A 26,033-nucleotide genomic window follows, 5' to 3' on the forward strand; every position below is an offset into this window, starting at 1 on the left:
AAATATTCCTATGATTAAATAAATTAATCCTATTTAAAAATAAATACTTACCTATAAAATAAACCCTAAGATAGCTACAATATAATTAATAATTACATTATAGCTATTTTAGGGTTTATTTTTATTTTACAGGCAACTTTGTATTTATTTTAACTAGGTACAATAGTTATTAAATAGTTATTAACTATTTAATAACTACCTAGATAAAATAATTACAAAATTACCTGTAAAATAAATCCTAACCTAAGTTATAAATACACCTAACACTACACTATCAATAAATTAATTGAATAAATTAACTACAATTATCTAAAATAAAATACAATTAAATAAACTAAACTATATTACAAAAACAAACAAACACTAAATTACAAAAAAAAAAATATTACAAGAAGTTTAATCTAATTACACCTAATCTAAGCCCCCTAATACAATAAAAAGCCCCCCAAAATAATAAAATTCCCTACCCTAAACTAAATTACAAATAGCCCTTAAAAGGGCCTTTTGCGGGGCATTGCCCCAAAGTAACCAGCTCTTTTACCAGCCCTTAAAAGGGCTTTTAGCGGGGCATTGCCCCAAAGTAATCAGCTCTTTTGCCTGTAAAAAAAATAAATACAATACCCCCCCCAACATTACAACCCACCACCCACACACCCCTACTCTAAAACCCACCCGATCCCCCCTTAAAAAACCTAACACTACCCCATTGAAGATCACCCTACCTTGAGCCATGTTCACCCAGCCGGGCCGAACTCTTCATCCGATCCGGGCACAAGTGGTCCTCCAGCCGGGCAGAAGTCTTCATCTGATCGGGGCAGAAAAGGTCCTCCATCCTGCAGAAGTCTTCATCCAAGCGGCATCTTCTATCTTCATCCTTCCGGTGATGATCGGCTCCATCTTGAAGACCTCCGGCGCGGAACATCCGCCTCGGCCGACGGACTAACGACAAATAACGGTTCCTTTAAATGACGTCATCCAAGATGGCATCCCTCGAATTCCGATTGGCTGATGGGATTCTATCAGCCAATCGGAATTAAGGTAGGAAAAATCCGATTGGCTAATGTAATCAGCCAATCGGATTGAAGTTCAAACCGATTGGCTGATTGGATCAGCCAATAGAATGCAACGTCAATTATATTGGCTGATCCAATCAGCCAATCTGATTGAACTTCAATCTGATTGGCTGATTAAATCAACCAATCGGATTTTTCCTACCTTAATTCCTTTTGGCTGATAGAATCCTATCAGCCAATCGGAATTCGAGGGACGCCATCTTGGATGACGGCATTTAAAGGAACCGTCATTTGTCGTTAGTCCGTCAGCCAAGGAGGATGTTAAGCGCCAGAGGTCTTCAAGATGGAGCCGATCATCGCCGGAAGGATGAAGATAGAAGATGCCGCTTGGATGAAGACTTCTGCTGGATGGAGGACCTCTTCTGCCCCGATCGGATGAAGACTTCTGCCCGGCTGGAGGACCACTTGTGCCCGGATCGGATGAAGAGTTCGGCCCGGCTGGGTGAACACGGCTCAAAGTAGGGTAATCTTCAATGGGGTAGTGTTAGGTTTATTTAAGGGGGGATCGGGTGGGTTTTAGTGTAAGGGTGTGTGGGTGGTGGGTTGTAATGTTGGGGGGGTATTGTATTTATTTTTTTTACAGGTAAAAGAGCTGATTACTTTGGGGCAATGCCCCGCAAAAAGCCCTTTAAAGGGCTGGTAAAAGAGCTGGTTACTTTGGGGCAATGCCCCGCAAAAGGCCCTTTTAAGGGCTATTTGTAATTTATAGGAAAAAGAGACAGAATACCGGACTGGTAGCCAAATGTCAGGATGAGTTTATTCAGCAGATGGTAAATAGCAGCAGCTTCATGTTGTCTGACATGTTTCGCGCATGCTCTCATGCGCTTCCTCAGAGATAATTGTTAGAGTGCCACAGGTGAGGTTAAGTAAGGTAAGAGGGTTAATTGATTACCTCCCATTGGTCTATACTTAAGTGTAATGTTAAATAGACATTAACCCCTGGCACTGCAACAAGTATCACAGAGATTAAATATTGGCATTGGATTTTGCTAGGTATTACAAGTATATATAAAAGAATTTCATGTGCAAACATATTCTCCAAGACAACATATAGGAAAATGCAAAAAAATTATATAGAAAAAAATATATATTCATATACATAAAAATATAAAAGAATACAAAATATACAAGAAATACAAAAAATACAAAAAATACAAAACAAGCAAAAAGAAGAAATACAGGAAGAATGCAAGGAATGCAAGAGATGCAGAAAATACAAAAAAATGCAAAAAATGCAGAAAATGCAAGAAGGATGCATACTGGTTGCTTAATATACAAGAGCTGTATACTATGTACAATGATTAAGCTAGAAAGAAAGAATAGTGACTATGAGTATAGCATAAACAAGTTCAGTCAAGTTCTTCCAAAGTATGATATGCACATTACCTGCTAGGTAATGATTGTGTGTCCTAATTTGTTATATGCTACTTCTTTTAAAAAGATATGCTTATAATTAAAATTGAAAACATATGGGGTATATCAACACTGAATTCCTGCAGATCTCACATTGTATATTAATTCAATATATGAGTCTATACCTAGACATGTATATGTAGGGAATTGCAGGTAACAGTGTAGAATTCTAAGATCTTATGAATCTCACTTTTGCATATGCATCCATATGTGTCCCCGCGGATGCACACCCATTCACACTGGCGTGCATCCCCAGGGACACACATATGTGCAGGAGTCAGGTAGTCACCCCAAAGCTAGTTGAATGTATTAGTGTTCTAAATATGCCTGATGATTGCAAAATGGTGAACTGGTAAGAAGATACATACTCTACAACTCATTAGTTGAATATTTGAATACTATGTATATATCTCATACAGTCCATTGAGGGAAAGACTTTTCTAACCTGGTACATGTGTGTATATTAAATGACAGAAAACCACTAATGTTAACATGAACCAATTGAATTTGAGATTCATTACTGAATTTCTTATAATTGTAAGTGATAAATGTATTCATTCTATAAATAGGTTAACGTTGTATTTCCTGTTGATACCTAGAGGTGTCCTTGTTTCTAATGTGAAAATACAGAATACTTCCCTTTTTAGTAGGGTTTTTAATCTGTCTCCTCCCTGGGAGTCCTTGATTGTATGTTCTATTCCCTGAAATGAGAAATTCCTAATATTTTCTGGATGTGTATGAAAATGTTTTGCTACCGGAGTTCTAGGTATGTCCTCTTCTATGGATGTAAGGTGTTCCCTTATTCTGTTCTTGAGGGGACGAGTAGTTATACCTACATATTGAAAGCCACATTGTTTACAAGTCACCAGATAGATTACAAAAGTGGATGTACAATTGATTATACTCTTGATAAAGTAGTCTTTTCCTGTTTGGGTTGATGTAAATTTTTTACTCACATTGGTATAATCACAACTTTTGCATCTAGCATACCCACATCTATAGGAGCATGTAGAAGGTGTCAACCAGTTGGTCTGTATTGGTTCCTTTTTATGGATTTTTTTCTTTATTATATCTCCTATATTTGTGGCTTTCTTTGCTGTGAATTTTACTGTGTTGTCTAGTCTATGTTTAAGTATCATGTCCCCATTCAGTACTGGGAGATTTTTTTTGATAATTCTGCATATTTTATAAAATTGTTTGCTATATTTCGTTGTGAAGTAAATAGGATCTTTGTCCTGTGAAGACAATCTGTCTACTATTCTGTGGGGCACTGATCCAGACTGATTATGCAAATTGTTAGTTCTAGTCAGAGTGGTCTGTCCCTCCTTTTTATTAAGAAGTGTATTTCTATTCATTTTTGCTACCTGTATCATGGTTTTTTTGAGAAGTGTTCTGTTATATCCCCTCTCTGTGAGTTTATCTATAAGTATTTGAGCTTCTTGTTTGTATAATTTAGGTGTTGTGCAATTTCTACGAAGACGAAGAAATTGTCCCTTAGGTATGCCTTTTCTCATGTGTGGTGCATGACAAGAGTCAGCTCTTAAGATGGTGTTCCTAGATAAAGGTTTGCTATAATTAGAAATGGTGATATTGCACTTGTCATCATGTTGCAAGTATAAATCCAAATATTCAATACTTTGATGATTTGCTTGATAAGTGAAGATTAAATTTAATTCATTGCAATTTAGGTATTCTATGAATTCTGGTATGGTCGAATCATGACCATCTCTGTATATAAGAATTAAATTGTCTATGTATCTGCCATATGTAATGATGTTAGATTTTACATGACATTCACCTCCAAAGATGTGGCAGGCCTCAAAGTATCCCATATATAAGTTAGCATATGAGGGGGCAAATTTTGCCCCCATGGCTGTGAAACATCTTTGGAGGTAATATGTCCCCTCAAAAACAAAAAAGTTATGCGTAAGAAGAAACTGAGTGGTTTCTACTAAAACATTTATGAAAGTGTCTGGAAAGTCTGTGTATCTTTTCAACATCAATTGGAGGGCTTTTAATCCTTCTGTGTGAGGGATGCTAGAGTAAAGCAAATATATATGTATAGTCAACCATTTATAGCTGTTATTCCACTTAATGGTTTCTATCTTATTGATTAGGTGAGTGCTGTCCCTAATATAGCCTGGAAGGGATCTCACTATTGGCTGTAATACGTTGTCCAGCCAATCACCCAACCTCTCGCATAGTGAACCCATGCTTGCCACTATTTGTAATTTAGTTTAGGATAGGGAATTTTATTATTTTGGGGGGCTTTTTTATTTTATTAGGGGGCTTAGATTAGGTGTAATTAGATTAAACTTCTTGTAATATTTTTTTATTTTTTTAATTTAGTGTTTTTTTTGTAATATAGTTTAGTTTATTTAATTGTATTTTATTTTAGATCATTGTAGTTAATTTATTTAATTAATTTATTGATAGTGTAGTGTTAGGTGTATTTGTAACTTAGGTTAGGATTTATTTTACAGGTAATTTTGTAATTATTTTATCTAGGTAGTTATTAAATAGTTAACTATTTAATAACTATTGTACCTAGTTAAAATAAATACAAAGTTGCCTGTAAAATAAAAATAAACCCTAAAATAGGTCCGGGATCGGCAGGATAGGTGTTAATAACTTTATGTAGGTGGCGGCGGTATAGGGGGCGGCAGATTAGGGGTTAATAAGTATAATGTAGGTGGCGGTGGGGTCCGGGAGCGAAGGTTTAGGGGTTAATATATTTATTATAGTTGCGGCGGGGTCCGGGAGTGGCGGTTTAGGGGGTAATAAGTATAAAGTAGGTGGCGGCGGTGTAGGGGGGGCAGATTAGGGGTGTTTAGACTCGGGGTACATGTTAGGGTGTTAGGTGCAGACACTTCCCATAGAAATCAATGGGATATCGGGCAGCAGCGAACATGAGCTCTCGCTGCTGTCAGACTCCCATTGATTCCTATGGGATTGAAAACCAGGTGCGCTGGCCCGGAATAGTGGCGAGCGTACCTGGTAGGTATTTGATAACTACCAAAAGTCGTCAGATTGTGCCGAACTTGCGTTTGGAACATCTGTAGTGACGTAACCATCGATCTGTGTCGGACTGAGTCCGGCGGATCGTATGTTACGTCACTAAATTCTACTTTTGCCGGGCTGTAGGGCTTGACAACTACAGCGAATCAGCCTCGCCACAAATACGCTGCGGAATTCCAGTGTATTTGCAGTTGACGGGTTGATCACTAGAGGCCTATTGATCTTTTTTGTTTTGTTGCAAATAATGTATTTTTTTAGTTCCTTGTATTAATGACTGTGTCTTTGTTGTACATCCTTAGATCCTTGCAATGTTCCTGTTATTGCTATAACATGTACAGATGAGGTGGTTCTGCAGTTTCTCTGATGTTTTGTAAATGGTTGCTTTGCATATTTGGTGTTATAATTATGCTTTATAGGATTGTTTAGGATGAACTCCTTAAGTATTAGCGTTCCATTTGTGCACTTTGTAAGGTAACATATATTGCTGCCTAGTTGTGCTATTTTTTCATTAGCGCTTTGTGCTTTATCTGCATATTGTATGTGGTGGTCTTCTCCATATTGCAGCACAAAAAGGGAACTACAGGTTTAGCTAATATATTGAAACAAAGTATAAATACCCCATATGCCTAGGTTTAAAGGTAATTTATATCAAATATATTCCTATATACCATACTACAAAGAAAAAATTATTGGTTTAATGCTAAAATTTGTTATTCTTGGACTTCAAGCTAAATTGCGGTCACCTAATTCAAAACTGCTGCACAAAAGAATTTATTTATAGAATTCAGACACCCCAGTGTATTTACCTAAAGCTATTTTGACATTTTATATTTTACCCCTTTATCGCCACGGGCAAAAAATAATTTTTTGGGGCAAAAAACACACAAATATACTTTATTAAAATAAAATGGTAAAAATAAATAATTTATAAAATATGCTTTATTCGCTTTATATGCTTTAATTAAAAAAAAATTAACCTTTTTTTCTATGCTTCATTTAAATAAATGTAACCTTTTTTATTGTACATGTTCATTGGGACAGAAGGGACGGGCCAAAGAAAGCCATTGTTAACACACAATGGCTTGTCATTTTTGACATGCAATCACTGTGAAATCCACATAACCACAGGACACTGTTTTGTGCATTACTGGACTGCCTCACTCCTAAGGAATCCTGTGATTGACCACTGAGCCTGATAAGGTCTGAAATTCAAACCCTCACTGGCATGGAGATAAATCACGCAAAATCTTTGGGATTTTTTTTAGACCCTGTATTGTAATGTAGGAATCTTTGTTTCACAGAAAGAACACTACATAGCAACATAAACATTTCTCAATTTCTGTTACTAATTTTTTTTTTTAAGGGCCTCGCCATACCGACAAGACTCGCCTGAACTTTAAAAATGTGACAGTGTAACATAGATATCATTAAAACATTTTGGGCTAGATTACAAGTGGTGCGCTATTGTTAGCACAAGATGCAATAAGCAATATAGCAACCGGTTGTGTTCGAGCACAAACAAAATTTGCGTTTACTGGATTTGAGCGACTGAAGACATAGGGGCCGATTTATCAAGAGCCGAATGGCCCCTAATGTCCCTGTTTCTGCGTGAGCCTTTAGGCTTGCCAGAAACAGCAGTTATGAAGCAGCAGTCTTAAGTCCGCTGCTCCATAATTGGTCTGCCCGCCTCTGAGACATCAATCCACCCGATCCTATACGATCAGGTTGATTGACACCCCCTGCTAGTGGCCGATTGGCCGCAAATCTGCAGGGGGCGGCATTGCGTAAACAGTTTACTAGAACTGCTTGTGCAATGTTAAATGTATGCTGTCAGCATTCAGCGATGTCTGTCGGACATGATCTGCTGAGTGGATCATGTCTGACAGACATTTAATAAATCGGCCCCCAAGCATGAAGAGTAAGGGTTAAAGAAAAAGTTGCACCAAACACAGCATAAATACATTAAAATAAACTATTACACTTATATATATATACACAATTAAAAAACAACAGCAGTAATCATTTTCTGTTCAGTTAACCCCTGACATACTCGTTACTCCCACAGCCTCAGTAAACCCTACCACTCTGTCTCTGAAAAGTGCTACCTTAACTGTGCTACAAACATATTTGATTCAAGCCTTTAATTACTGATCTCTGCTCTAAAACATAACTTTTGACTATATTTGTCTGCTACAGTAAACACTTTATGAAAACCCCTACCTTCTAAAGTGTATTCAGTAAAAACAGCTATCTCTTATGGTAACACCTTATAAAATCAATTACATATGCTTAAGGATTTAAAGAGACAGCCACAAAACTACAAATTATATTACTGAAGTATACATATAGTTTCTTTTTATATAGTAGCTTCCTGACAGAATAATCAAGCCTTAAAATATAACGGTACTTAGTCTTTCTATTATTATTGGTAAATCACTATAGAAATTGTACTATGGATCCTACTACCATGACCAATGAAATTGCTTCTTTAAACCAAAAGGTTGAAATCCTAGCACAGGGTTTAACTGAAGTAAAAAATGAAAATCATACACTTAAACGTTTAATAGATGATTTCTTAATAAGGAAAGACACTGAACATCCTGAGCCACAGATAAACCCACCACGTGTTTTTTCTGGTGAACGTGTGCGTTTCCGCGAATTCAGAAACGCATGCATGTTATTATATTCTATGAAACCTAAAACTTACTATACAGATAGAATTAAAGTATGTACAACTATATCTTATCTCACTGGGGACCCTAGATCATGGGCAGATACATTTTATGAAACTAATGATCCTATATTGGACTCTCTCAACGATTTTTTTAAGGAAATTGTTACATTATATGAAAGCAGTAATACACAATTAACAGCTGAGAACAACCTCAGGACCTTGAAACAAGGGAAAAGCCGTTGAGGACTACGTGGCTGACTTTCAAGTATGGGCCACGGATTCTCAGTGGAACTCTGTCAGCTTAAGAAATCAATTCAGATTAGGGTTATCTGAACATCTTAAGGACGAGCTATCACGCATTGAACCCCCAGAGACAATGGAATCACTTATAAAAATAAGTATTGCCATGGATAGAAGATATAGAGAGAGGAGGGCAGAGAAGTTACACCCTGAAGCCACACCAAGATGTTACACAACTTATTAAAGTGAAAATACTCCCACTACGTCTGTTCCTATGGAGATTGGGACTATCAGAGGACCTTTGTCTTTAGAAGAGAAACAAAGAAGGAGGTTTTCTAACTTGTGTATGTATTGCGGTAACAAGGATCACAGTATTTCTTCCTGTCCAATCTTAAACAGACAAAAGAGGGGTAAGATTTGTTTTGTCAATCCTAACATTAATTCCACACATGGTACTCATCTAACACTTGCATTGTCTTTACAGTGTGACCAACATCATCTCAAGAGTGAGGCACTGATCGACTCTGGCGCATATGGCAGGTTCATAGATCAATCCCTTGTAAATAGAAATAAAATCCCCAGTGTGTTAAAGCAAAACCCTGTCTTTGTGAAGGTTATTGATGACTCTACTTACTTAAAGAGTCCAATCACACATCACACAATACCTATACAGGTTTCTGACATCAATGGGCATAGTGAATTTATCACTTTTGATATCATACCTAGTTCTTTACATCCTTTGATTTTGGGGTTCCCTTGGTTAAAGAAACACAACCCCAGCATAAATTGGGCCTCAAACACAATTACGTTTTTTTCCACTTACTGTTCCTCCACTTGTTTTCCCTACGTTGAAATAAAGAATCTTCAACCTCAGATACCCTTAGTATACTCAGAGTTTTCGGACATTTTTGACCCCAAGGAAGCAGAAAACCTGCCTCCACATAGACCCTACGATTGCCCCATTGACACTAAACCTGGGTCAATTTTTCCTTTTGGGCGAATCTATCCTGTATCCCGGAAAGAGTTAAAACATCTTAGGAAATACCTAGATGATAACCTTAGAAAGGGTTTTATTTCAACTTCAACTTCCTCAGCAGCTGCTGGGATTTTCTTTGTTACAAACAAAGATAGTTCCTTACGTCCGATTATAGATTATAGAGGATTAAATTCTGTTACAATAAAAAACAGATATCCATTGCCTCTGATTCCCGAGTTACTTGCGCGGTTGTCAGAAGCAACTATTTTTTCCAAGTTAGATTTGAAGGGTGCCTACAACTAAATTAGAGTAAGAAGTGGTGACGAATGGAAAACAGCATTCAGAACCCGTTATGGTCTCTTTCAGTATAATGTTATGCCCTTCGGTCTGACCAATGCACCCGCTACCTTCCAATTCTTTATTAACAACATATTCAAAGATTTAATGTATATATGCGTGGTAATATATCTTGATGATATCTTAATTTATTCTAAAACCTTAACTGATCACATTAAACATGTTAGATGGGTCCTGGCTAGGCTGAGAGCACATCAGTTATACGCCAAAGCTGAGAAATGTGAGTTCCACGTAACGACAATGAAATTTTTGAGGTATATAATCTCCCCTAATGGAATTAACATGGATCCAACGAAGGTGTCATCAATAATCAACTGGTCTATCCCCAATTCAGTTAAATCTTTACAGAGGTTCTTAGGCTTCTGCAATTTTTATAGGAGATTCATCAATAATTTTTCAAGTATTGTACAACCCCTAACTAGTCTAACAGGTAAGACTCGTTTCACTTGAACCTCTCAAGCTCAAGAAGCGTTTGAAAATTCAAAGGACTGTTTCTCTTCTGCTCCTGTTTTACATCTACCAGACCCAGACTCTCAATTCTTCCTAGAGGTTGATGCCTCCAATGTGGGGTTAGGCGCAATTCTATCTCAAAAAGAGAATCTCACTTCAAAATATCATCCTGTAGCCTTCTATTCTCGCCTTCTCACTAATGCTGAAAAGAATTATTCAGTGGGAGACCTGGAACTTTTAGCCATTAAAAGCGCTATAGAACACTGGAGACACCTCCTTGAGGGAACAACTTCACCTTTCATAGTATTCACCGATCATAAAAACTTACAATACCTCAAGAAAAATAAAACTCTGTCTTCACGACAAGTACGGTGGTCTCTCTTTTTGAAGCGGTTCAATTTTTTGATCACTTACAGACCTGGTTCAAAAAACACTCAAGCGGACGCTCTTTCACGCTCCTTCGAAAAATATACTGAAAAGGACGATCCACAACAAATCATACCTTCCAACAAATTTCTAGCTCTTACCTCAACATTACAAAGTGATCTACTCTCCGCCTCACAGATGGATTCCACCATTCCTTCCACTTGTATAAAGGACAATACTTCCGGATTATACTATTACAAAAATTGGATATATGTCCCTCCAACTGTAAGGAACAATCTTATACATCTCCATCATGAAACACCTATGTCTGGACATCCAGTAGTCTCAAAAACTCAGGAATTACTCAGTAATTACTCAAATTACTGGTGGCCTGGATTAAGACAAGACATTCTCGATTTCATTAGTACCTGTCACATATGTGCAAAAAATAAAAAGGAACACCATCGACCTTTTGGGCTATTGCAACCTTTACCGATACCTGAAGTACCATGGTCTATGATAGGAATGGACTTTATTGTTGAGTTGCCAGTTTCAAACACCTTCACAACTATCTTAGTAGTGGTAGATCACCTTACAAGGCTAGCTCATTTCATCCCACTAAAAAAGATTCCCAATGCACTTACTACGGCTAAAACATTCTTTTTCCACATAGTGAAGTTGCATGGATTACCAACCTCAATAGTCACCGACCGCGGGTCACAGTTCACCTCTAGGTTTTGGAAAGAATTATGCCGCCTACTCCACATCTCTTCAAGATTGTCAACAGCCTTTCATCCTCAGTCTAACGGACTCACCGAAAGACTGAATCAAACTTTAGAGCAATACTTAAGATGCTATATTTCACAACTTCAGGATGACTGGTCAGAATGGTTACCGTTAGCAGAGTTTGCTTACAATAACTCCGTAAATTCCTCTACCAAAACCTCACCCTTTTACGCCACATATGGTTACCATCCTATGTCCTTACCTAGCTCCATTAAATCTTCAACTTCCCCTTTTGCTGTGGATTATGTAAGTAACCTTAAACAAACTATGATATCCTTAAAAACACATCTTGAAAGAGCAAAAGCTACTCAAAAAAAATACTAAGATAAGAAGCACTTAAAATCTCCTCTCTACAAAGTTGGTGATCAGGTCTGGCTATCCACAAAGAACCTTAGACTTAAAGTTCCAAGTTAAAAGTTGGCTAACCAAAATATAGGTCCATTTAAGATTAAGAGGCTCATCAATCCTAACACATTTATTCTTAATTTACCATCCACTCTCAGGATACACTCTTCTTTTCATGTCTCTTTGCTAAAACCATATGTGGGATCCAACGATCAAAGTTCTCAAGACCCTGGCACTTCTACTGTCATGATTGATGACCAGACCGAATTTGAAGTGGAATCAATACTGGATTCATGCCGTAGAGGTAGGAAACTTGAATACCTGGTCCATTGGAAAGGATATGGTTCGGAGGAGGATTCGTGGATACCTCTTGTGGATATACACGCTCCCCGGTTGATCACTGCTTTCCATTGACGGCATCCTAACAAACCCGCGTTGGCCCCTGGGTAGGGGCATTCCTGAAGAGGGGGATCTGTCTCATTCTGTACCTTTAAGAAATAGTCCTGCCCTCTCCTCACTTGGCTATAAAGTATCAACCCACATACCTGTTCTTTGCTTAATTATTGAAGTGCATAGCTACTAGTGATTGCACTTTGTACCTCGCTCTTTGAGAAGTCTTTTTGTCAACAGTTTGTTTGATGAAACTTACTTACCACCTTTCAAAATCGCTAACTGGATTCAGCCCTTTTGTAACGTGTCAGTTACATTGCTTCTACAGCTCCTCTCTGCAGCTCCTCACTACAGCTCCTCTCTGCAGCTCTTCACTACAGCTCCTCTCTGCAGCTCCTCACTACAGCTCCTGTCTGCAGCTCCTCTGTGATCCACTTCAACCAGACGCCACCTCTCACAACTAAGCTGTTTCCAAACTGCAAGTATTTCTTATAAAGACTGTGTCCTAACAAGATTCTGTTTGCCTCTGCTAACACTGAAATTAAGTACTAAATAGAGACTTGCTTGTGAGACTGTATTCCTAACTATTTGCTCTAATCATTACTTGCTACACTAACAGCTCTGCTTACTACATGCCTAAACATTTGTGCCTCATTTGCTGTTCAGTTAACCCCTGACATACTCGCAACTCCTACAGCCTCAGTAAACCCTACCACTCTGTCTCTGAAAAGTCCTACCTTAACTGTGCTACAAACATATTTGATTCAAGCCTTTAATTACTGATCCCTGCTCTAAAACATAACTTTTGACTATATTTGTCTGCTACAGTAAACACTTTATGAAAACCCCTACCTTCTAAAGTGTATTCAGTAAAAACAGCTATCTCTTATGGCAACACCTTATGCATCAATTACATATGCTTAAGGATTTAAAGAGACAGCCACAAAACTACAAATTATATTACTGAAGTATACATATAGTTTCTTTTTATATAGTAGCTTCCTGACAATAAGAGAGCTTACCTTGCAGCCATGCGTACCCATCTGAGGATTTTTGTATTTTAAATTAGCCCTCCAGTTGTTACAAATAATATTAGAAGCTCATGTTGACTTAGCTTACAAAATATTTTTTTTTAACTAAAATATACTTTCTGCACAAGTGTGGTATGCTCTTAGTCTTACTATGAGCGGGTAACATCGGTAATATTGTGTCTGGTCTGAAGGATAACATTGCAAGCATGATTATGACATAAGCTGCACTAGAGATAAATAAGACATTTAAGACACAGTTTTCAGTACTAACACTGGTAAATTTATTAAGTTCTCAATCAACTTATTTTTGTCAACATTGGTTACTATTTAACTTATATATAGACACTGGTGGAGTGTTTTTAAGTGTGTGTGTGTGTGTGTGTGTGTGTGTGAACAAAAAGCAGCTCTCATTACAGTTTTTGCTGCTTTTTTATTAGAAATTAAATTAAAAGTTACTTTTTATACATCTTCAATATATCAGTATCAAGTATTTACAGATAGTACATAGAAGCAAACTTTAGCATATCCATTCTTGTGGGATTACTGCTGTTGTTTTTTAATTTAATTATTGCTTAAAGTACTACTATTAGTTTTCACCCATAGATTTATCTGACAAGGTGAATTATTAGTTATATTTCAAATATTACAAATTCTTTCTTTTTTCTTAAATTATATATATATACATGTCTGATACAAATATTTACTATAAATATTAATGTTTTATAAGGTTTAAAAGGGATATGGTATATGACAAGATATTTGAATGGAAATGACTATAATGTCATATATGTCTAAAGGTGTATGTGTGTATATATTTTTTGCAATACCATAAATAAAAGAAGGATTGAGCGATGTGAACGGTCAATCAAAGAGGGACACAGGCCGCACTTAGTTAGTCAGAGTTATTATTACTAAATAGCTCTAAACAACCAAAAATCAAAACGTCTACCCTCCACCCTATTCCTTTAAAGCGGAATATACACACAGTAAAATACACAGGTATTGGAACAGGCTGGCCAGCTCACTATATTATTAATAATCCTGTATCAATCTCACATTTACCATATACAATGTATCAACTTGAATCTGCAGAAAAACTGAGGGGGAAAAAAAAAAAAAGTAAAAAAAAAAAAAAAAAAAAAAAGATTATTCTTTTGTATCATCATAGTCCGTATGTTATTACGGGGCCCCAAAGTTGCAGCTGTTACAAACAAAGTAGATAGACACGCTCTGGTTCTGAACTCAATTCCTTTACACCAATACGATGTGACAGCTTAGTTGCAAAGTTCATACTTGTTACTTCATACTGTGATAAAAACTTGTGAGTGATCTACATCCGGTCTCTCAAAAGAAAAACGCAAAATGTACCCTGGCGGGACAGACACGGCTGTCAGCCGCAAGACTTTCAAGCCAAGACAAAAGACAATTTCCACAATACCTGTTTTGCAGTTTAGACGATTTGAGAGTCTTTATTACTGCAGTTGGCTACTTCACTTGCTTACCGCCAAGTACCCTGCAGCATTTCTCTTAGGATCCGAATGCCGCTGGCTCTGTTCTCAGCTATTCACCTGTCGTGCTTACTCAATCATGACGCGTTTCTCCCCTCCCACATAGGGCTGAGTATCGGGGCCTCATCAGATGTATTCCTTAGGGGGTGTGTATCAGACTTTATATTGCCATTGGTTACAAAAACCACCCCCTCTTTATTGCAGCATTAGCTTGTTTTTACAGCTTTAAAACAAAACTGTGTTTTCTAACCGGTGTCAGACCGCCTAAAAAAAGGAATTGATCATTAGTATTTACATTATTTACAAACAGCGTTACATGGCTTATAACAGCACAGAATTATATTGCAATGTCATATAGATCCCTACAGTTTTTGGACACATAATTATACAGTATCAATTTCTATAATACGCCTTTAATATCACCACTTTTATTTTACAATCAAAGGATGTTGATCTAAAGTTAACCCCATGTGCATCACAGTATATATACTTACTATGTCATGTCTCTATATACTTTAGAACCTTGAATGCAGAAAGATATTACAAGAAACATACAAACTCTATTTTCTCATTTAAACCAATTGGATTTAAGATATTCAGCCTAAATATCCATCTTGACTCATGCTGCAAGATTATTCTATCTAGATGGCCACCCCGTCTGTTCTGTTTCAGTTGTTCAATTCCCATAATTTGCAACTTTGTATGATCTGAATTGTGATGGAGTTTTAAGTGCCTTGCTACTGGACTATCTGTGTCCTAATTTTTTATGTCGTCTCTATGCTCTCGGATTCTACTTTTGAACTCTCTAGTAGTTTTCCCTACATAGAATTTGGGACATGGACAATTAAGCAGATATATTACATTTTTAGAGGTACATGATATCCTCTCTCTTACACAATACACCTTACTCCTGGTCGGAGTGCTAAATGTGGCAGATCTTTTGACAAACGGGCAATACACACAGTGTCCACAGGGTACACTGCCTGCTTTGTGTTGTGCTGCTGTTAACCAATTTCTGGTTTCCTCTTTTTTGAACTCGCTATGTACTAGCATATCCTTAATGCTTGGAGCCCTTCTAGCCGTTAATAGAGGATACTCTGATATGCATCCCCGAAGTGATGCATCATCAGATAATAAATGCCAATGGTTATTAAGGATATGTTTTAACTTATTCCAATGCGAGTTATATTCCGTAATTAATCTCACTTGTGTATCACTGTTTGATTTCTTTTTGGAATATAAAAGATCAGTTCAACATGTTTTCCTTGCTCTCACCCATGCTTTTGTAACAATTTTTCGAGAGTAGCCCCTTGCTAAAAATCTGTCCGTCATTATTCTTGCCTGTTCTTTAAACACTTTTGTTGAAGAGCAACATCTTTTGAGCCTTAGAAATTGGCCTATAGGCACACCTCTTTTCTGAGGCTCAGGGTGATGGCTATTCGCCTGCAGCAAACTATTTGTTGCTGTTTCTTTGCGATGAATGTTTGTATGCAGTATGTTATCTTGTTTTGTTATTTTTAAATCAAGAAAGATTGCACTTTCTGTACTGATGCTGTATGTAAGGAACAAATTTAGATCATTTTTATTCAGGATGTCAACAAAATCATGAACAGACTTTGCATCTCCTTTCCAGAGAACAAGTATGTCGTCCACGAACCTCAACCAGAGTATGATATGCTTATCAACCCATTCTGAGAGTTCGTGGAAGACATACCTACTTTCCCAAAAGCCTGCGTGCAAACATGCGTACGTTGGTGCGCATGTTGCACCCATGGCTGTTCCTCTCAATTGCCTGAATAGTTTGCCGTCAAAACAGAAAATGTTATTTTTCAAAACAAATTCTAACAGGCAGAGGATCCATTCAGTGTTTCCCCTGTACTCCTCGCCCCTCAACTCCAAGAAATATCTGGCTGCTTTCAAGCCTGCTTGATGGGGGATAGAGGAGCACAGGGACTCCACGTCAAGAGTTACTAAAAGTAAATCTTGCTCTACTGTGATTTTGTCCAGTTTCTTCAGGACATCACTTGTGTCACTGATATAGGAGGACAGGGATTCTAGAAAAGGTCTTAGGAAATAGTCAACATATCTACTGATACCTTCAGTGGGTCCACCTATGCCCGAAATTATTGGGCGACCAGGTGGGCACTTCAAATTTTTATGCACCTTGGGTATACAGTAGAAAGTTGGTAGTACTAGGTAGGGGTTGATTAGTGATTGATGTTCCTTTATGTTAATTAAACCATCACTTCTTGCTTGATTCAACAGGAAAATTAACTCATTACATGATTTGTCATAATCTTGATGGGTAACTCTTTCATATTGCTCATTTTCAGACAATTGTCTATTTACTTCTTGTATATAGGTGCTTTGGTCCTGAATAACAATATTACCGCCCTTGTCTGACGGTTTGAACACCAGATCTTTCTTTTTCATTAATTCCTGCAGAGCCTTTCTTTCACTTCTGCTTAAATTATCACTGACAATTCCTGTAACCCCTATCTTACTGACATCAGCTTCTACACATTTTACAAAGGTTTGAATGCTAGGGGATAAGGATAATTGAGGCATGAACTTTGATTTCGGTTTAAAACCCGTTTTCATTGGATACTCTTTTTGTACCTGTTCAGCATCCTGATCCCCTAGCAGGGAAACCAAATCCTCTAATGCTGACATATCTGATTCAGAGATATTTGAACTTTCTGTTCCCTTATGCTTCCACATGGGTGCATGTTTGCACGTAGGCTTTTGGGAAAGTAGGTATGTCTTCCACGAACTCTCAGAATGGGTTGATAAGCATATCATACTCTGGTTGAGGTTCGTGGACGACATACTTGTTCTCTGGAAAGGAGATGCAAAGTCTGTTCATGATTTTGTTGACATCCTGAATAAAAATGATCTAAATTTGTTGCTTACATGCAGCATCAGTACAGAAAGTGCAATCTTTCTTGATTTAAAAATAACAAAACAAGATAACATACTGCATACGAACATTCATCGCAAAGAAACAGCAACAAATAGTTTGCTGCAGGCGAATAGCCATCACCATGAGCCTCAGAAAAGAGTTGTGCCTATAGGCCAATTTCTAAGGCTCAAAAGATGTTGCTCTTCAACAAAAGTGTTTGAAGAACAGGCAAGAATAATGGCGGACAGATTTTTAGCAAGGGGCTACTCTCGAAAAATAGTTACAAAAGCATGGGTGAGAGCAAGGAAAACATGTAGAACTGACCTTTTATATTCCAAAAAGAAATCAAACAGTGATACACAAGTGAGATTAATTACGGAATATAAATCGCATTGGAATAAGTTAAAACATATCCTTAATAACCATTGGCATTTATTATCTGATGATGCATCACTTCGGGGATGCATATCAGAGTATCCTCTATTAACGGCTAGAAGGGCTCCAAGCATTAAGGATATGCTAGTACATAGCGAGTTCAAAAAAGAGGAAACCAGAAATTGGTTAACAGCAGCACAACACAAAGCAGGCAGTGTACCCTGAGGACACTGTGTGTATTGCCCGTTTGTCAAAAGATCTGCCACATTTAGCACTCCGACCAGGAGTAAGGTGTATTGTGTAAGAGAGAGGATATCATGTACCTCTAAAAATGTAATATAGAGTCAAATACCGGAAGAGAAGGTGGGGGCGAACACCGTAGCGGAAAATCAGATAAGAAGTTGTGGGCTGCATAGGGGTACAAGGGAAGCCGGAACATTTCCATCACTAAACCGAAGGCAAATATAAGCCGACAGAATAGACTTAAAGGTGGAAGGCTACTATCACTGTTAGCGTGAATACTTGACTCAAGTGAAGCCTCATAAACTGACTCCAGTGCGGCCTAACCACTATATACCCCAATAGGAACCAAAGGTGTATGAATCAGCCCCTACAATCACAGTCCCACTACATACTCTAACTTATTAAGTAAAAGGAGAAGAGATAAAACCGCATACAGCCCCATCTTTAAATGAACTTGTGAACAGTGTGGAAGTTCCCTAACACAACTTCACTACAGCACTGACCCCTGCTGGTCTCACCTGGAACCACACAGAGTAATTTGTTAACGGCAAGACACATCCAAATTAAAGTTGTATAAAAGAAGCTCTCCTTCACCACCCTCTCCCCCCCCCCTTTCCTGTCAGACAGCAGTGCTGACAGGTCATATCCCATATACCCTTTGCCGTGATCATCCTGTGAGGATAAATCCCCTGGGGAGAGGGGTGCTGATAACCTGCAACGCTGTACCGCCAAGCTGCTGCCTCCACTGAAGATTAAACACTATCTAGACAGAATCAAATCAAAACAAAACAAAAAATAGCGATCTAGAAGGAGGATGAATATGGATTAAAATGTAAACAACATCCTACCCTTTGCTGGGGGACCTAAACAATTAGCTACCTTTAAGAACAACATCAATGTAAATTGTTACATAGGATGGAAATTAAGAGCAATTCTCTCATCTATCTAAATAAATTGCCTGCCTAAAATAGAAAATTGACAAGCAAATCTGGATTACAGTCATCCATTATTCTGGATCACATCATTTATAACTCTATATCCCACAAGGGGAAGCCTCTCCAACTGATTAGGGGGTAGTCACAATTTCTGCCCTTTAGTGCTCTATAGCCTTCATTCAGCCACTACTAGGATGACCTCTAAAAGATCCGCTAAGGGGGATAAAACACCAAAATCTACAAGTATGTCCACGTTCTTTAAATCCTCACAAACAAACAAACAACTAATAGATGCAGAAGGGGAGGAAGAATCTGAAACAGACTCTCAACCATCTCTACAAGACAAAAGCCCGCTCACAAAGGCTGACCTCAGAAATCTAGTGTCCAAAAAGGACATAGCGGACAATTTCGGAAAATTATGGGAGAAAATAGATTCCATCCATACATCAGTAACCAGCAGTCTCTCTGAAATTAAATCAGATCTAATGGAGATGGGAAATAGGATTGAGACGTTAGAGGACCAAAAAGATTCTATGGTGGATCAAATGGACGAAATGTCCCAAACCATGTCTACACAACAACAACTCCTGGAAGAATTTCAAGATAAAATAGAAGACTTGGAGAACAGGAGCAGAAGGAACAATATCCGCCTTAAAGGAGTTCCAGAGGACATAGGTACCGCAGAAATCCCAGCTTATCTCTCCCAACTCTTCACTCAAATCACAAGCTCCCCAGCAGATTACACTTTCCACATTGAAAGAGCACACAGAGCGCTGAAAGCTAAACCCAAACCAGGCCTCCCCCCAAGAGACATTATACTCAAACTTACCTTCTTCCCCGACAAAGAAAAAATTCTGCAAGCTGCAAGAAAACACCCAACATACAAGTTCCAGGGCAATGTAGTCCAGTTTTATCAGGATCTCAGCATCAGGACACTACAAAGAAGAGGAGCCCTCCGTCCTCTAACCACCCTACTTAGAAAACAGCAGATACCATATAGATGGGGATTCCCATTTGCATTGCATATCTTGAAAGACTCGAAAACAGTCACTCTCAAGGATCCTGAAGACATACCAGAAATATGCAAAATTCTATCTCTAGAAACACCTAACACTTTAATACCCACAATCAACACAGGGAAGAACAAAGATCCAGAAAGACCTCCAGAACCCAACAAATGGCAGACAATCAACCATAAGAGACAGAATTTAAGAGAACTTAGAGTAAAAATTCCTTAGACGACTCCTAAGTCATCTTGAATCAAGGACTATATGTTAGACATCTCTCAGGGAGTCTGCTCAATACCCGAGGGGGACTTTTGGACTTGGAGTAGAAATCTACCCCAATTGACTCTTAACATCCCTGATGGTAAAAAAGGGGGTGATTCCCCTAACCCATAGTAAGACCTATCTAAAAGGGATATACTTTCCATACCTCCCACTAATCTAAAAGATGTTACGGGAATTTAGGTTCCCCCAGTGTTACTTACCACTTATTTCTATGATGTTTATTTGTTCATTTATACAGGGCCCTCATGTTGAGGGCTCCAAACTGTTATTTATTAAGTGTTTATTACTAATGTTTTTTCTTCTTGATTCCCTTCCCACTCCCCTCCCCTGTGACGACACGACTATAACCAACACAGTCAATGCAGAAACCAACTCATGTGATCCTGATCTCCTGATCTCCACCCAGCAAGGTATCCAACCCAGGGCTCTACAGGTAAAACACTTCCTACTACTACATCCACATATAGACACAACACTATGATCCCTAAAATTAAGATATTATCCCACAATGTCAGGGGATTGAACACTAACGTTAAAAGAAAGATAGCGATGACACAATACAACTCTTTACAAGCTAACATACTGTTCCTCCAAGAAACGCATCTACTTAAAGATAACATCCCAAAATATTGGGCAAAACATTTTGACAAGCACTACCACTCCACTGCAACGTCCAAAAAAAGTGGCACATCCATTTTGATACATTCATCTCTCAAATTTACCACAGAATCTATAATAACAGATACTGAGGGGAGATACCTAATCGTTAGAGGTAAGATACTAGAATCAGAAATCACATTATGTAATATATACGCACCAAATGAGAACCAACATAAATTTTTTCACCATATATCACATTTACTCACCCAATGGTCACATACTAAAATATTTTTGGCAGGAGACTTCAATATCACTATGCTACCTATTAAACCCACAGACACCAAACCTCTGACCAATAAACAGACGAGACATAATCGCATAGTCAAATCAATCAAAGATACCTTACTTCCTCACTCCCTGATTGAGACTTGGAGCACCATGTACGGTCAAACAGATGACACAACTTTCTACTCAGCAGCGCACAAAACTTATGTCAGACTTGACTATATATATACCAGCCAAATCTTACAACCCTTACTGAACAACTCGCAAATACACACTTGTGTATGGTCCGACCACTCTATAATCACCCTAACGATTAATGGCATTACAGACCCACTCAGAAGCAGAACGTGGACTTTTGATCCATCTTACGTTAAAAATACCCAAACATTCGATAACATACTACAACAATTAACAGAATACTGGCACATAAACACAGAAGCTACAAGTAACCCAGGGATTGTATGGGCAGCTCATAAAGCAGTCCTCAGAGGGATACTAATTAAAGAAAAAACAAGACAGATTCAAAAACATAGACAACAACTACAACAACTTTACACAGAGATCGAGGAACTAGAAAGGCGACATAAATACAACAAAACTAAGACTAACCTCAAACTACTCCAAACTAAAAGATCCACATTAACCTCACTACTTCATGCACAAGCTACCAGAGCCATTCATAAAATCCAGGCACAATACTTTATATTTGCGAACAAACCCGACAAATACATGGCACATAAAATCAGAGAAAGGTGCAAGGCCTCGGTGATCCCACTAATTGAGACACATGATAACACCACTACCTCACACCCACAAGAAATTGTAGACACTTTCGCAAGATACTATGGAGAACTATATAATGGGGAAAAAGTTACACGTAATCAGGAAACAGAAACAAAGTCTTCAGAATTTTTCTCACAAACTCAGTTACCTAACATAACTTTAGAACAGAGGGAAGCAATCAACGCCCCAGTCTCCACTGTAGAAATACTGGGAGCCATCAAAGACCTTAAATCGGGAAAAGCAGCAGGACCAGATGGCTTCCCAGCTGAATATTATAAATTATTCAAAAACTCACTCACCCCACACTTGGTTAAGTTCTGCAATCACGTTATGGAAGGAGGAGATATTCCCCCAGATCTATTAGCGGCCAAGATAGTTGTGATACCCAAGCCGAATAGAGACCACAAAAAATGCCAAAATTACCGCCCAATATCTCTCATAAATCAGGATCTTAAGATCTTCACAAAAATACTTGCAAATCGGCTCAAACACATCATCCCCCACTTGGTTCATCCGGACCAAGTGGGATTTATTAAAGATAGGGAAGCCCCAGACAACATCCGAAAGGTTACCAATCTAATACAATTCTTGGGAGAGACAAGAACGCCTTCTCTGCTCCTATCTTTGGATGCAGAGAAGGCGTTCGACAGAATAGACTGGGACTATATGTTCTTAACACTACACCATATGGGCTTTGAGGGAGGATTCATAAAAGCTCTAAAAGTAATATACTCATGCCCAGAGGCCCAAGTTTCCTCAACAGGATACAAATCAAAACCCTTTCCAATACGAAACGGTACCAGACAGGGGTGCCCTCTGTCCCCACTACTATTCGCGCTCTGTATAGAACCACTAGCAATCGCGATCCGTTCACACCCAGACATATCAGGAGTTAAAATAAATCCATTAGAATACAAACTTTCTCTATTTGCGGATGATGTCCTGTTGACCTTGACGAACCCATTAATATCTCTACCGAACCTCTACCAGACAATAAAGACATTTTCAACCATCTCAGGATTTAAAATCAACCCAGACAAGTGTGAAGCCCTACCCATTGCAATACCCCAACAAACTAAAATAATTTTAGAAAAACAATTTCACTTTAAATGGATGAAACACACACTAAAATACTTAGGTATCCAGATTCCAACTTGCTCCACTCAGCTATACAAAGTAAATTATACCCCACTATTTAAACAAATTAGACGAGATATGGCAAAATGGAAGAGCTTTAATTTCTCCTGGCTAGGTAGAATAGCGGCGGTTAAAATGAACGCCATGCCTCGAATACTGTATTTATTCAGAACCCTCCCGATAAAAATAATAAAACCAGAACTGGAAACACTGCAAAAAGACATCTCAGCATTTATTAGGGGAGATAAGACGAGCAGGATAGCAAAATCCACCTTAAACAGACATAAGTCACTCGGGGGCATAGGTGCACCAAACATAATAGAATATTACAATGCAGCCAGACTAGCGCAAGATACACTACTCCTGAAAAGGTCAAAGGGAATAATATGGCCCAAGTTAGAAGCGAACATAGGGGGGTGGGAAGAAGCAGACTCAATTGTTTGGGACCCAGAGAGGGCTCAGAAAGATAGAAAGACATCTACACCCTACACCACAAACCTCACTGTAAAGATCTGGAAAACAGCGAAAACGAAATATAAACTACTACAGCAACATTCTATATCAATACCACTTAGATATCTAATATCAGAAGACCTTTGGACCCAAATCAAAAAATGGGAAAACAAAGGTTTATACAGAGTGGCGGACTACTTAACAGGACATAACATACTGACGTTTAACCAACTACAGACAAAGATTGACCCCCTGAAGCTACACTGGTACTTATACCTACAGATACACTCCGCTCTACAATCATATTTAAAACACCCTAGAGAACAGACCTCCACACCTATCGAAACCTTCTGTAAATCAGAAGAACGCAACAAACATACCATATCTCTACTATATGTATCTATGCAGACCACCCACAACACCACCAAGACCACGACTATGCTGGCCTGGGAACAGGAACTACTTATCTGCAAAGACAAAAAGACATGGGAATCACTGTTTCAAAACGCAGAAAGAGGGTTGATAAGTGTAGACCTTAAAGAAAATATCACCAAAACAATTCACAGATGGTACTTAACTCCTACACGAACGGCTCATATGCACCCCCAAGGCAGCAGATTATGTTACAGAGGCTGTGGAGACATAGGGACATACAGACACATGTGGTGGGACTGCAAAGATGTTAGGGGTATATGGAGCAGACTATCCGCATTTCTCAGTCAGATGCTAGAAGAAAATATTAGTCTAACGATCCAACAAGCTTTATTACATGAACATCTCAGTAAATTCCACAAACATATCAATACATTTATTAAGATCTTATGCACAATCTCGAGGATATGCATAGCTAAATATTGGAAATCTGGAACTCCAACCTGGACTGAGATATATAATAGAATCCAACACACATACACCATGTACGAGACAGCTTCATATACATTAGATAACAGGGAAACCTTCCAAGCAGTGTGGTACTATTGGATAAGCAAAGGGTCCATAACCTCACAAGATAACCGGAGATCAGGGATCTAAAGGACCATCAAACTATAGTCGTGTCAAACACTTTGGCGCACACATACTATGATCTGTGACATAAGATGACATCACCCATCCCTATCCCCCCCCCTTATAACCCCCTTTCTTTTTTTTTCTTTTATAGTTTCCCCTTTCTTCCTTATTTATTTATTTCTTTTTTGTTCTTGATCTATCTGTTCTCAGTTGTTATACCGTAAGGTTTCAAATTCATATACATGATTACTCTAAGATAATAATGATTCAGCCAAAAACATCCAGTTAGTGAAATACAGAGTTAAGAAACAATCTGTACCAAAGATTAGAATGTCATAACACAAGGAAGAAATGCTAGATAGAATATATACTCTAATAACCTATTGTTAAATGGCTGATAATGCTTGATGAATCAAAGACAGTTCTAAGATAGAATCAATTTGCAGTGAATAATGATGTAGGGATGAGATAATTGTGTAACTATGTAACAATGCGGTTTGGCTAGGATTTTTCACTCTTATATCATTGAATACTTGTAATGCAATATCCCCCAAAATCAATAGACAACGGAAGAATAGATATTGTATGCTATGTTAATTCATTTTATGCATTCTTGTTCTCTGAAAAATATAAAACAATAAAAAACTATTTAAACATAAAAATGTAATATATCTGCTTAAATGTCCATGTCCCAAATTCTATGTAGGGAAAACTACTAGAGAGTTCAAAAGTAGAATCCGAGAGCATAGAGACGACATAAAAAATGAGGACACAGATAGTCCAGTAGCAAGGCACTTTAAACTCCATCACAATTCAGATCATACGAAGTTGCAAATTATGGGAATTGAACAACTGAAACAGAACAGACGGGGTGGCCATCTAGATAGAATAATCTTGCAGCATGAGTCAAGATGGATATTTAGGCTGAATACCTTAAGTCCAATTGGTTTAAATGAGAAAATAGAGTTTGTATGTTTCTTGTAATATCTTTCTGCATTCAAGGTTCTAAAGTATATAGAGACATGACATAGCAAGTATATATACTGAGATGCACATGGGGTTAACTTTAGATCAACATCCTTTGATTGTAAAATAAAAGTGGTGATATTAAAGGCGTATTATAGAAATTGATACTGTATAATTATGTGTCCAAAAACTGTAGGGATCTATATGACATTGCAATATAATTCTGTGCTGTTATAAGCCATGTAACGCTGTTTGTAAATAATGTAAATAATAATGATCAATTCCCTTTTTTAGGCGGTCTGACACCGGTTAGAAAACACAGTTTTGTTTTAAAGCTGTAAAAACAAGCTAATGCTGCAATAAAGAGGGGGTGGTTTTTGTAACCAATGGCAATATAAAGTCTGATACACCCCCCCTAAGGAATACATCT

The sequence above is a fragment of the Bombina bombina genome, chromosome 2, assembly GCF_027579735.1.
Source record: "Bombina bombina isolate aBomBom1 chromosome 2, aBomBom1.pri, whole genome shotgun sequence".
Taxonomy (NCBI): Eukaryota; Metazoa; Chordata; class Amphibia; order Anura; family Bombinatoridae; genus Bombina; species Bombina bombina.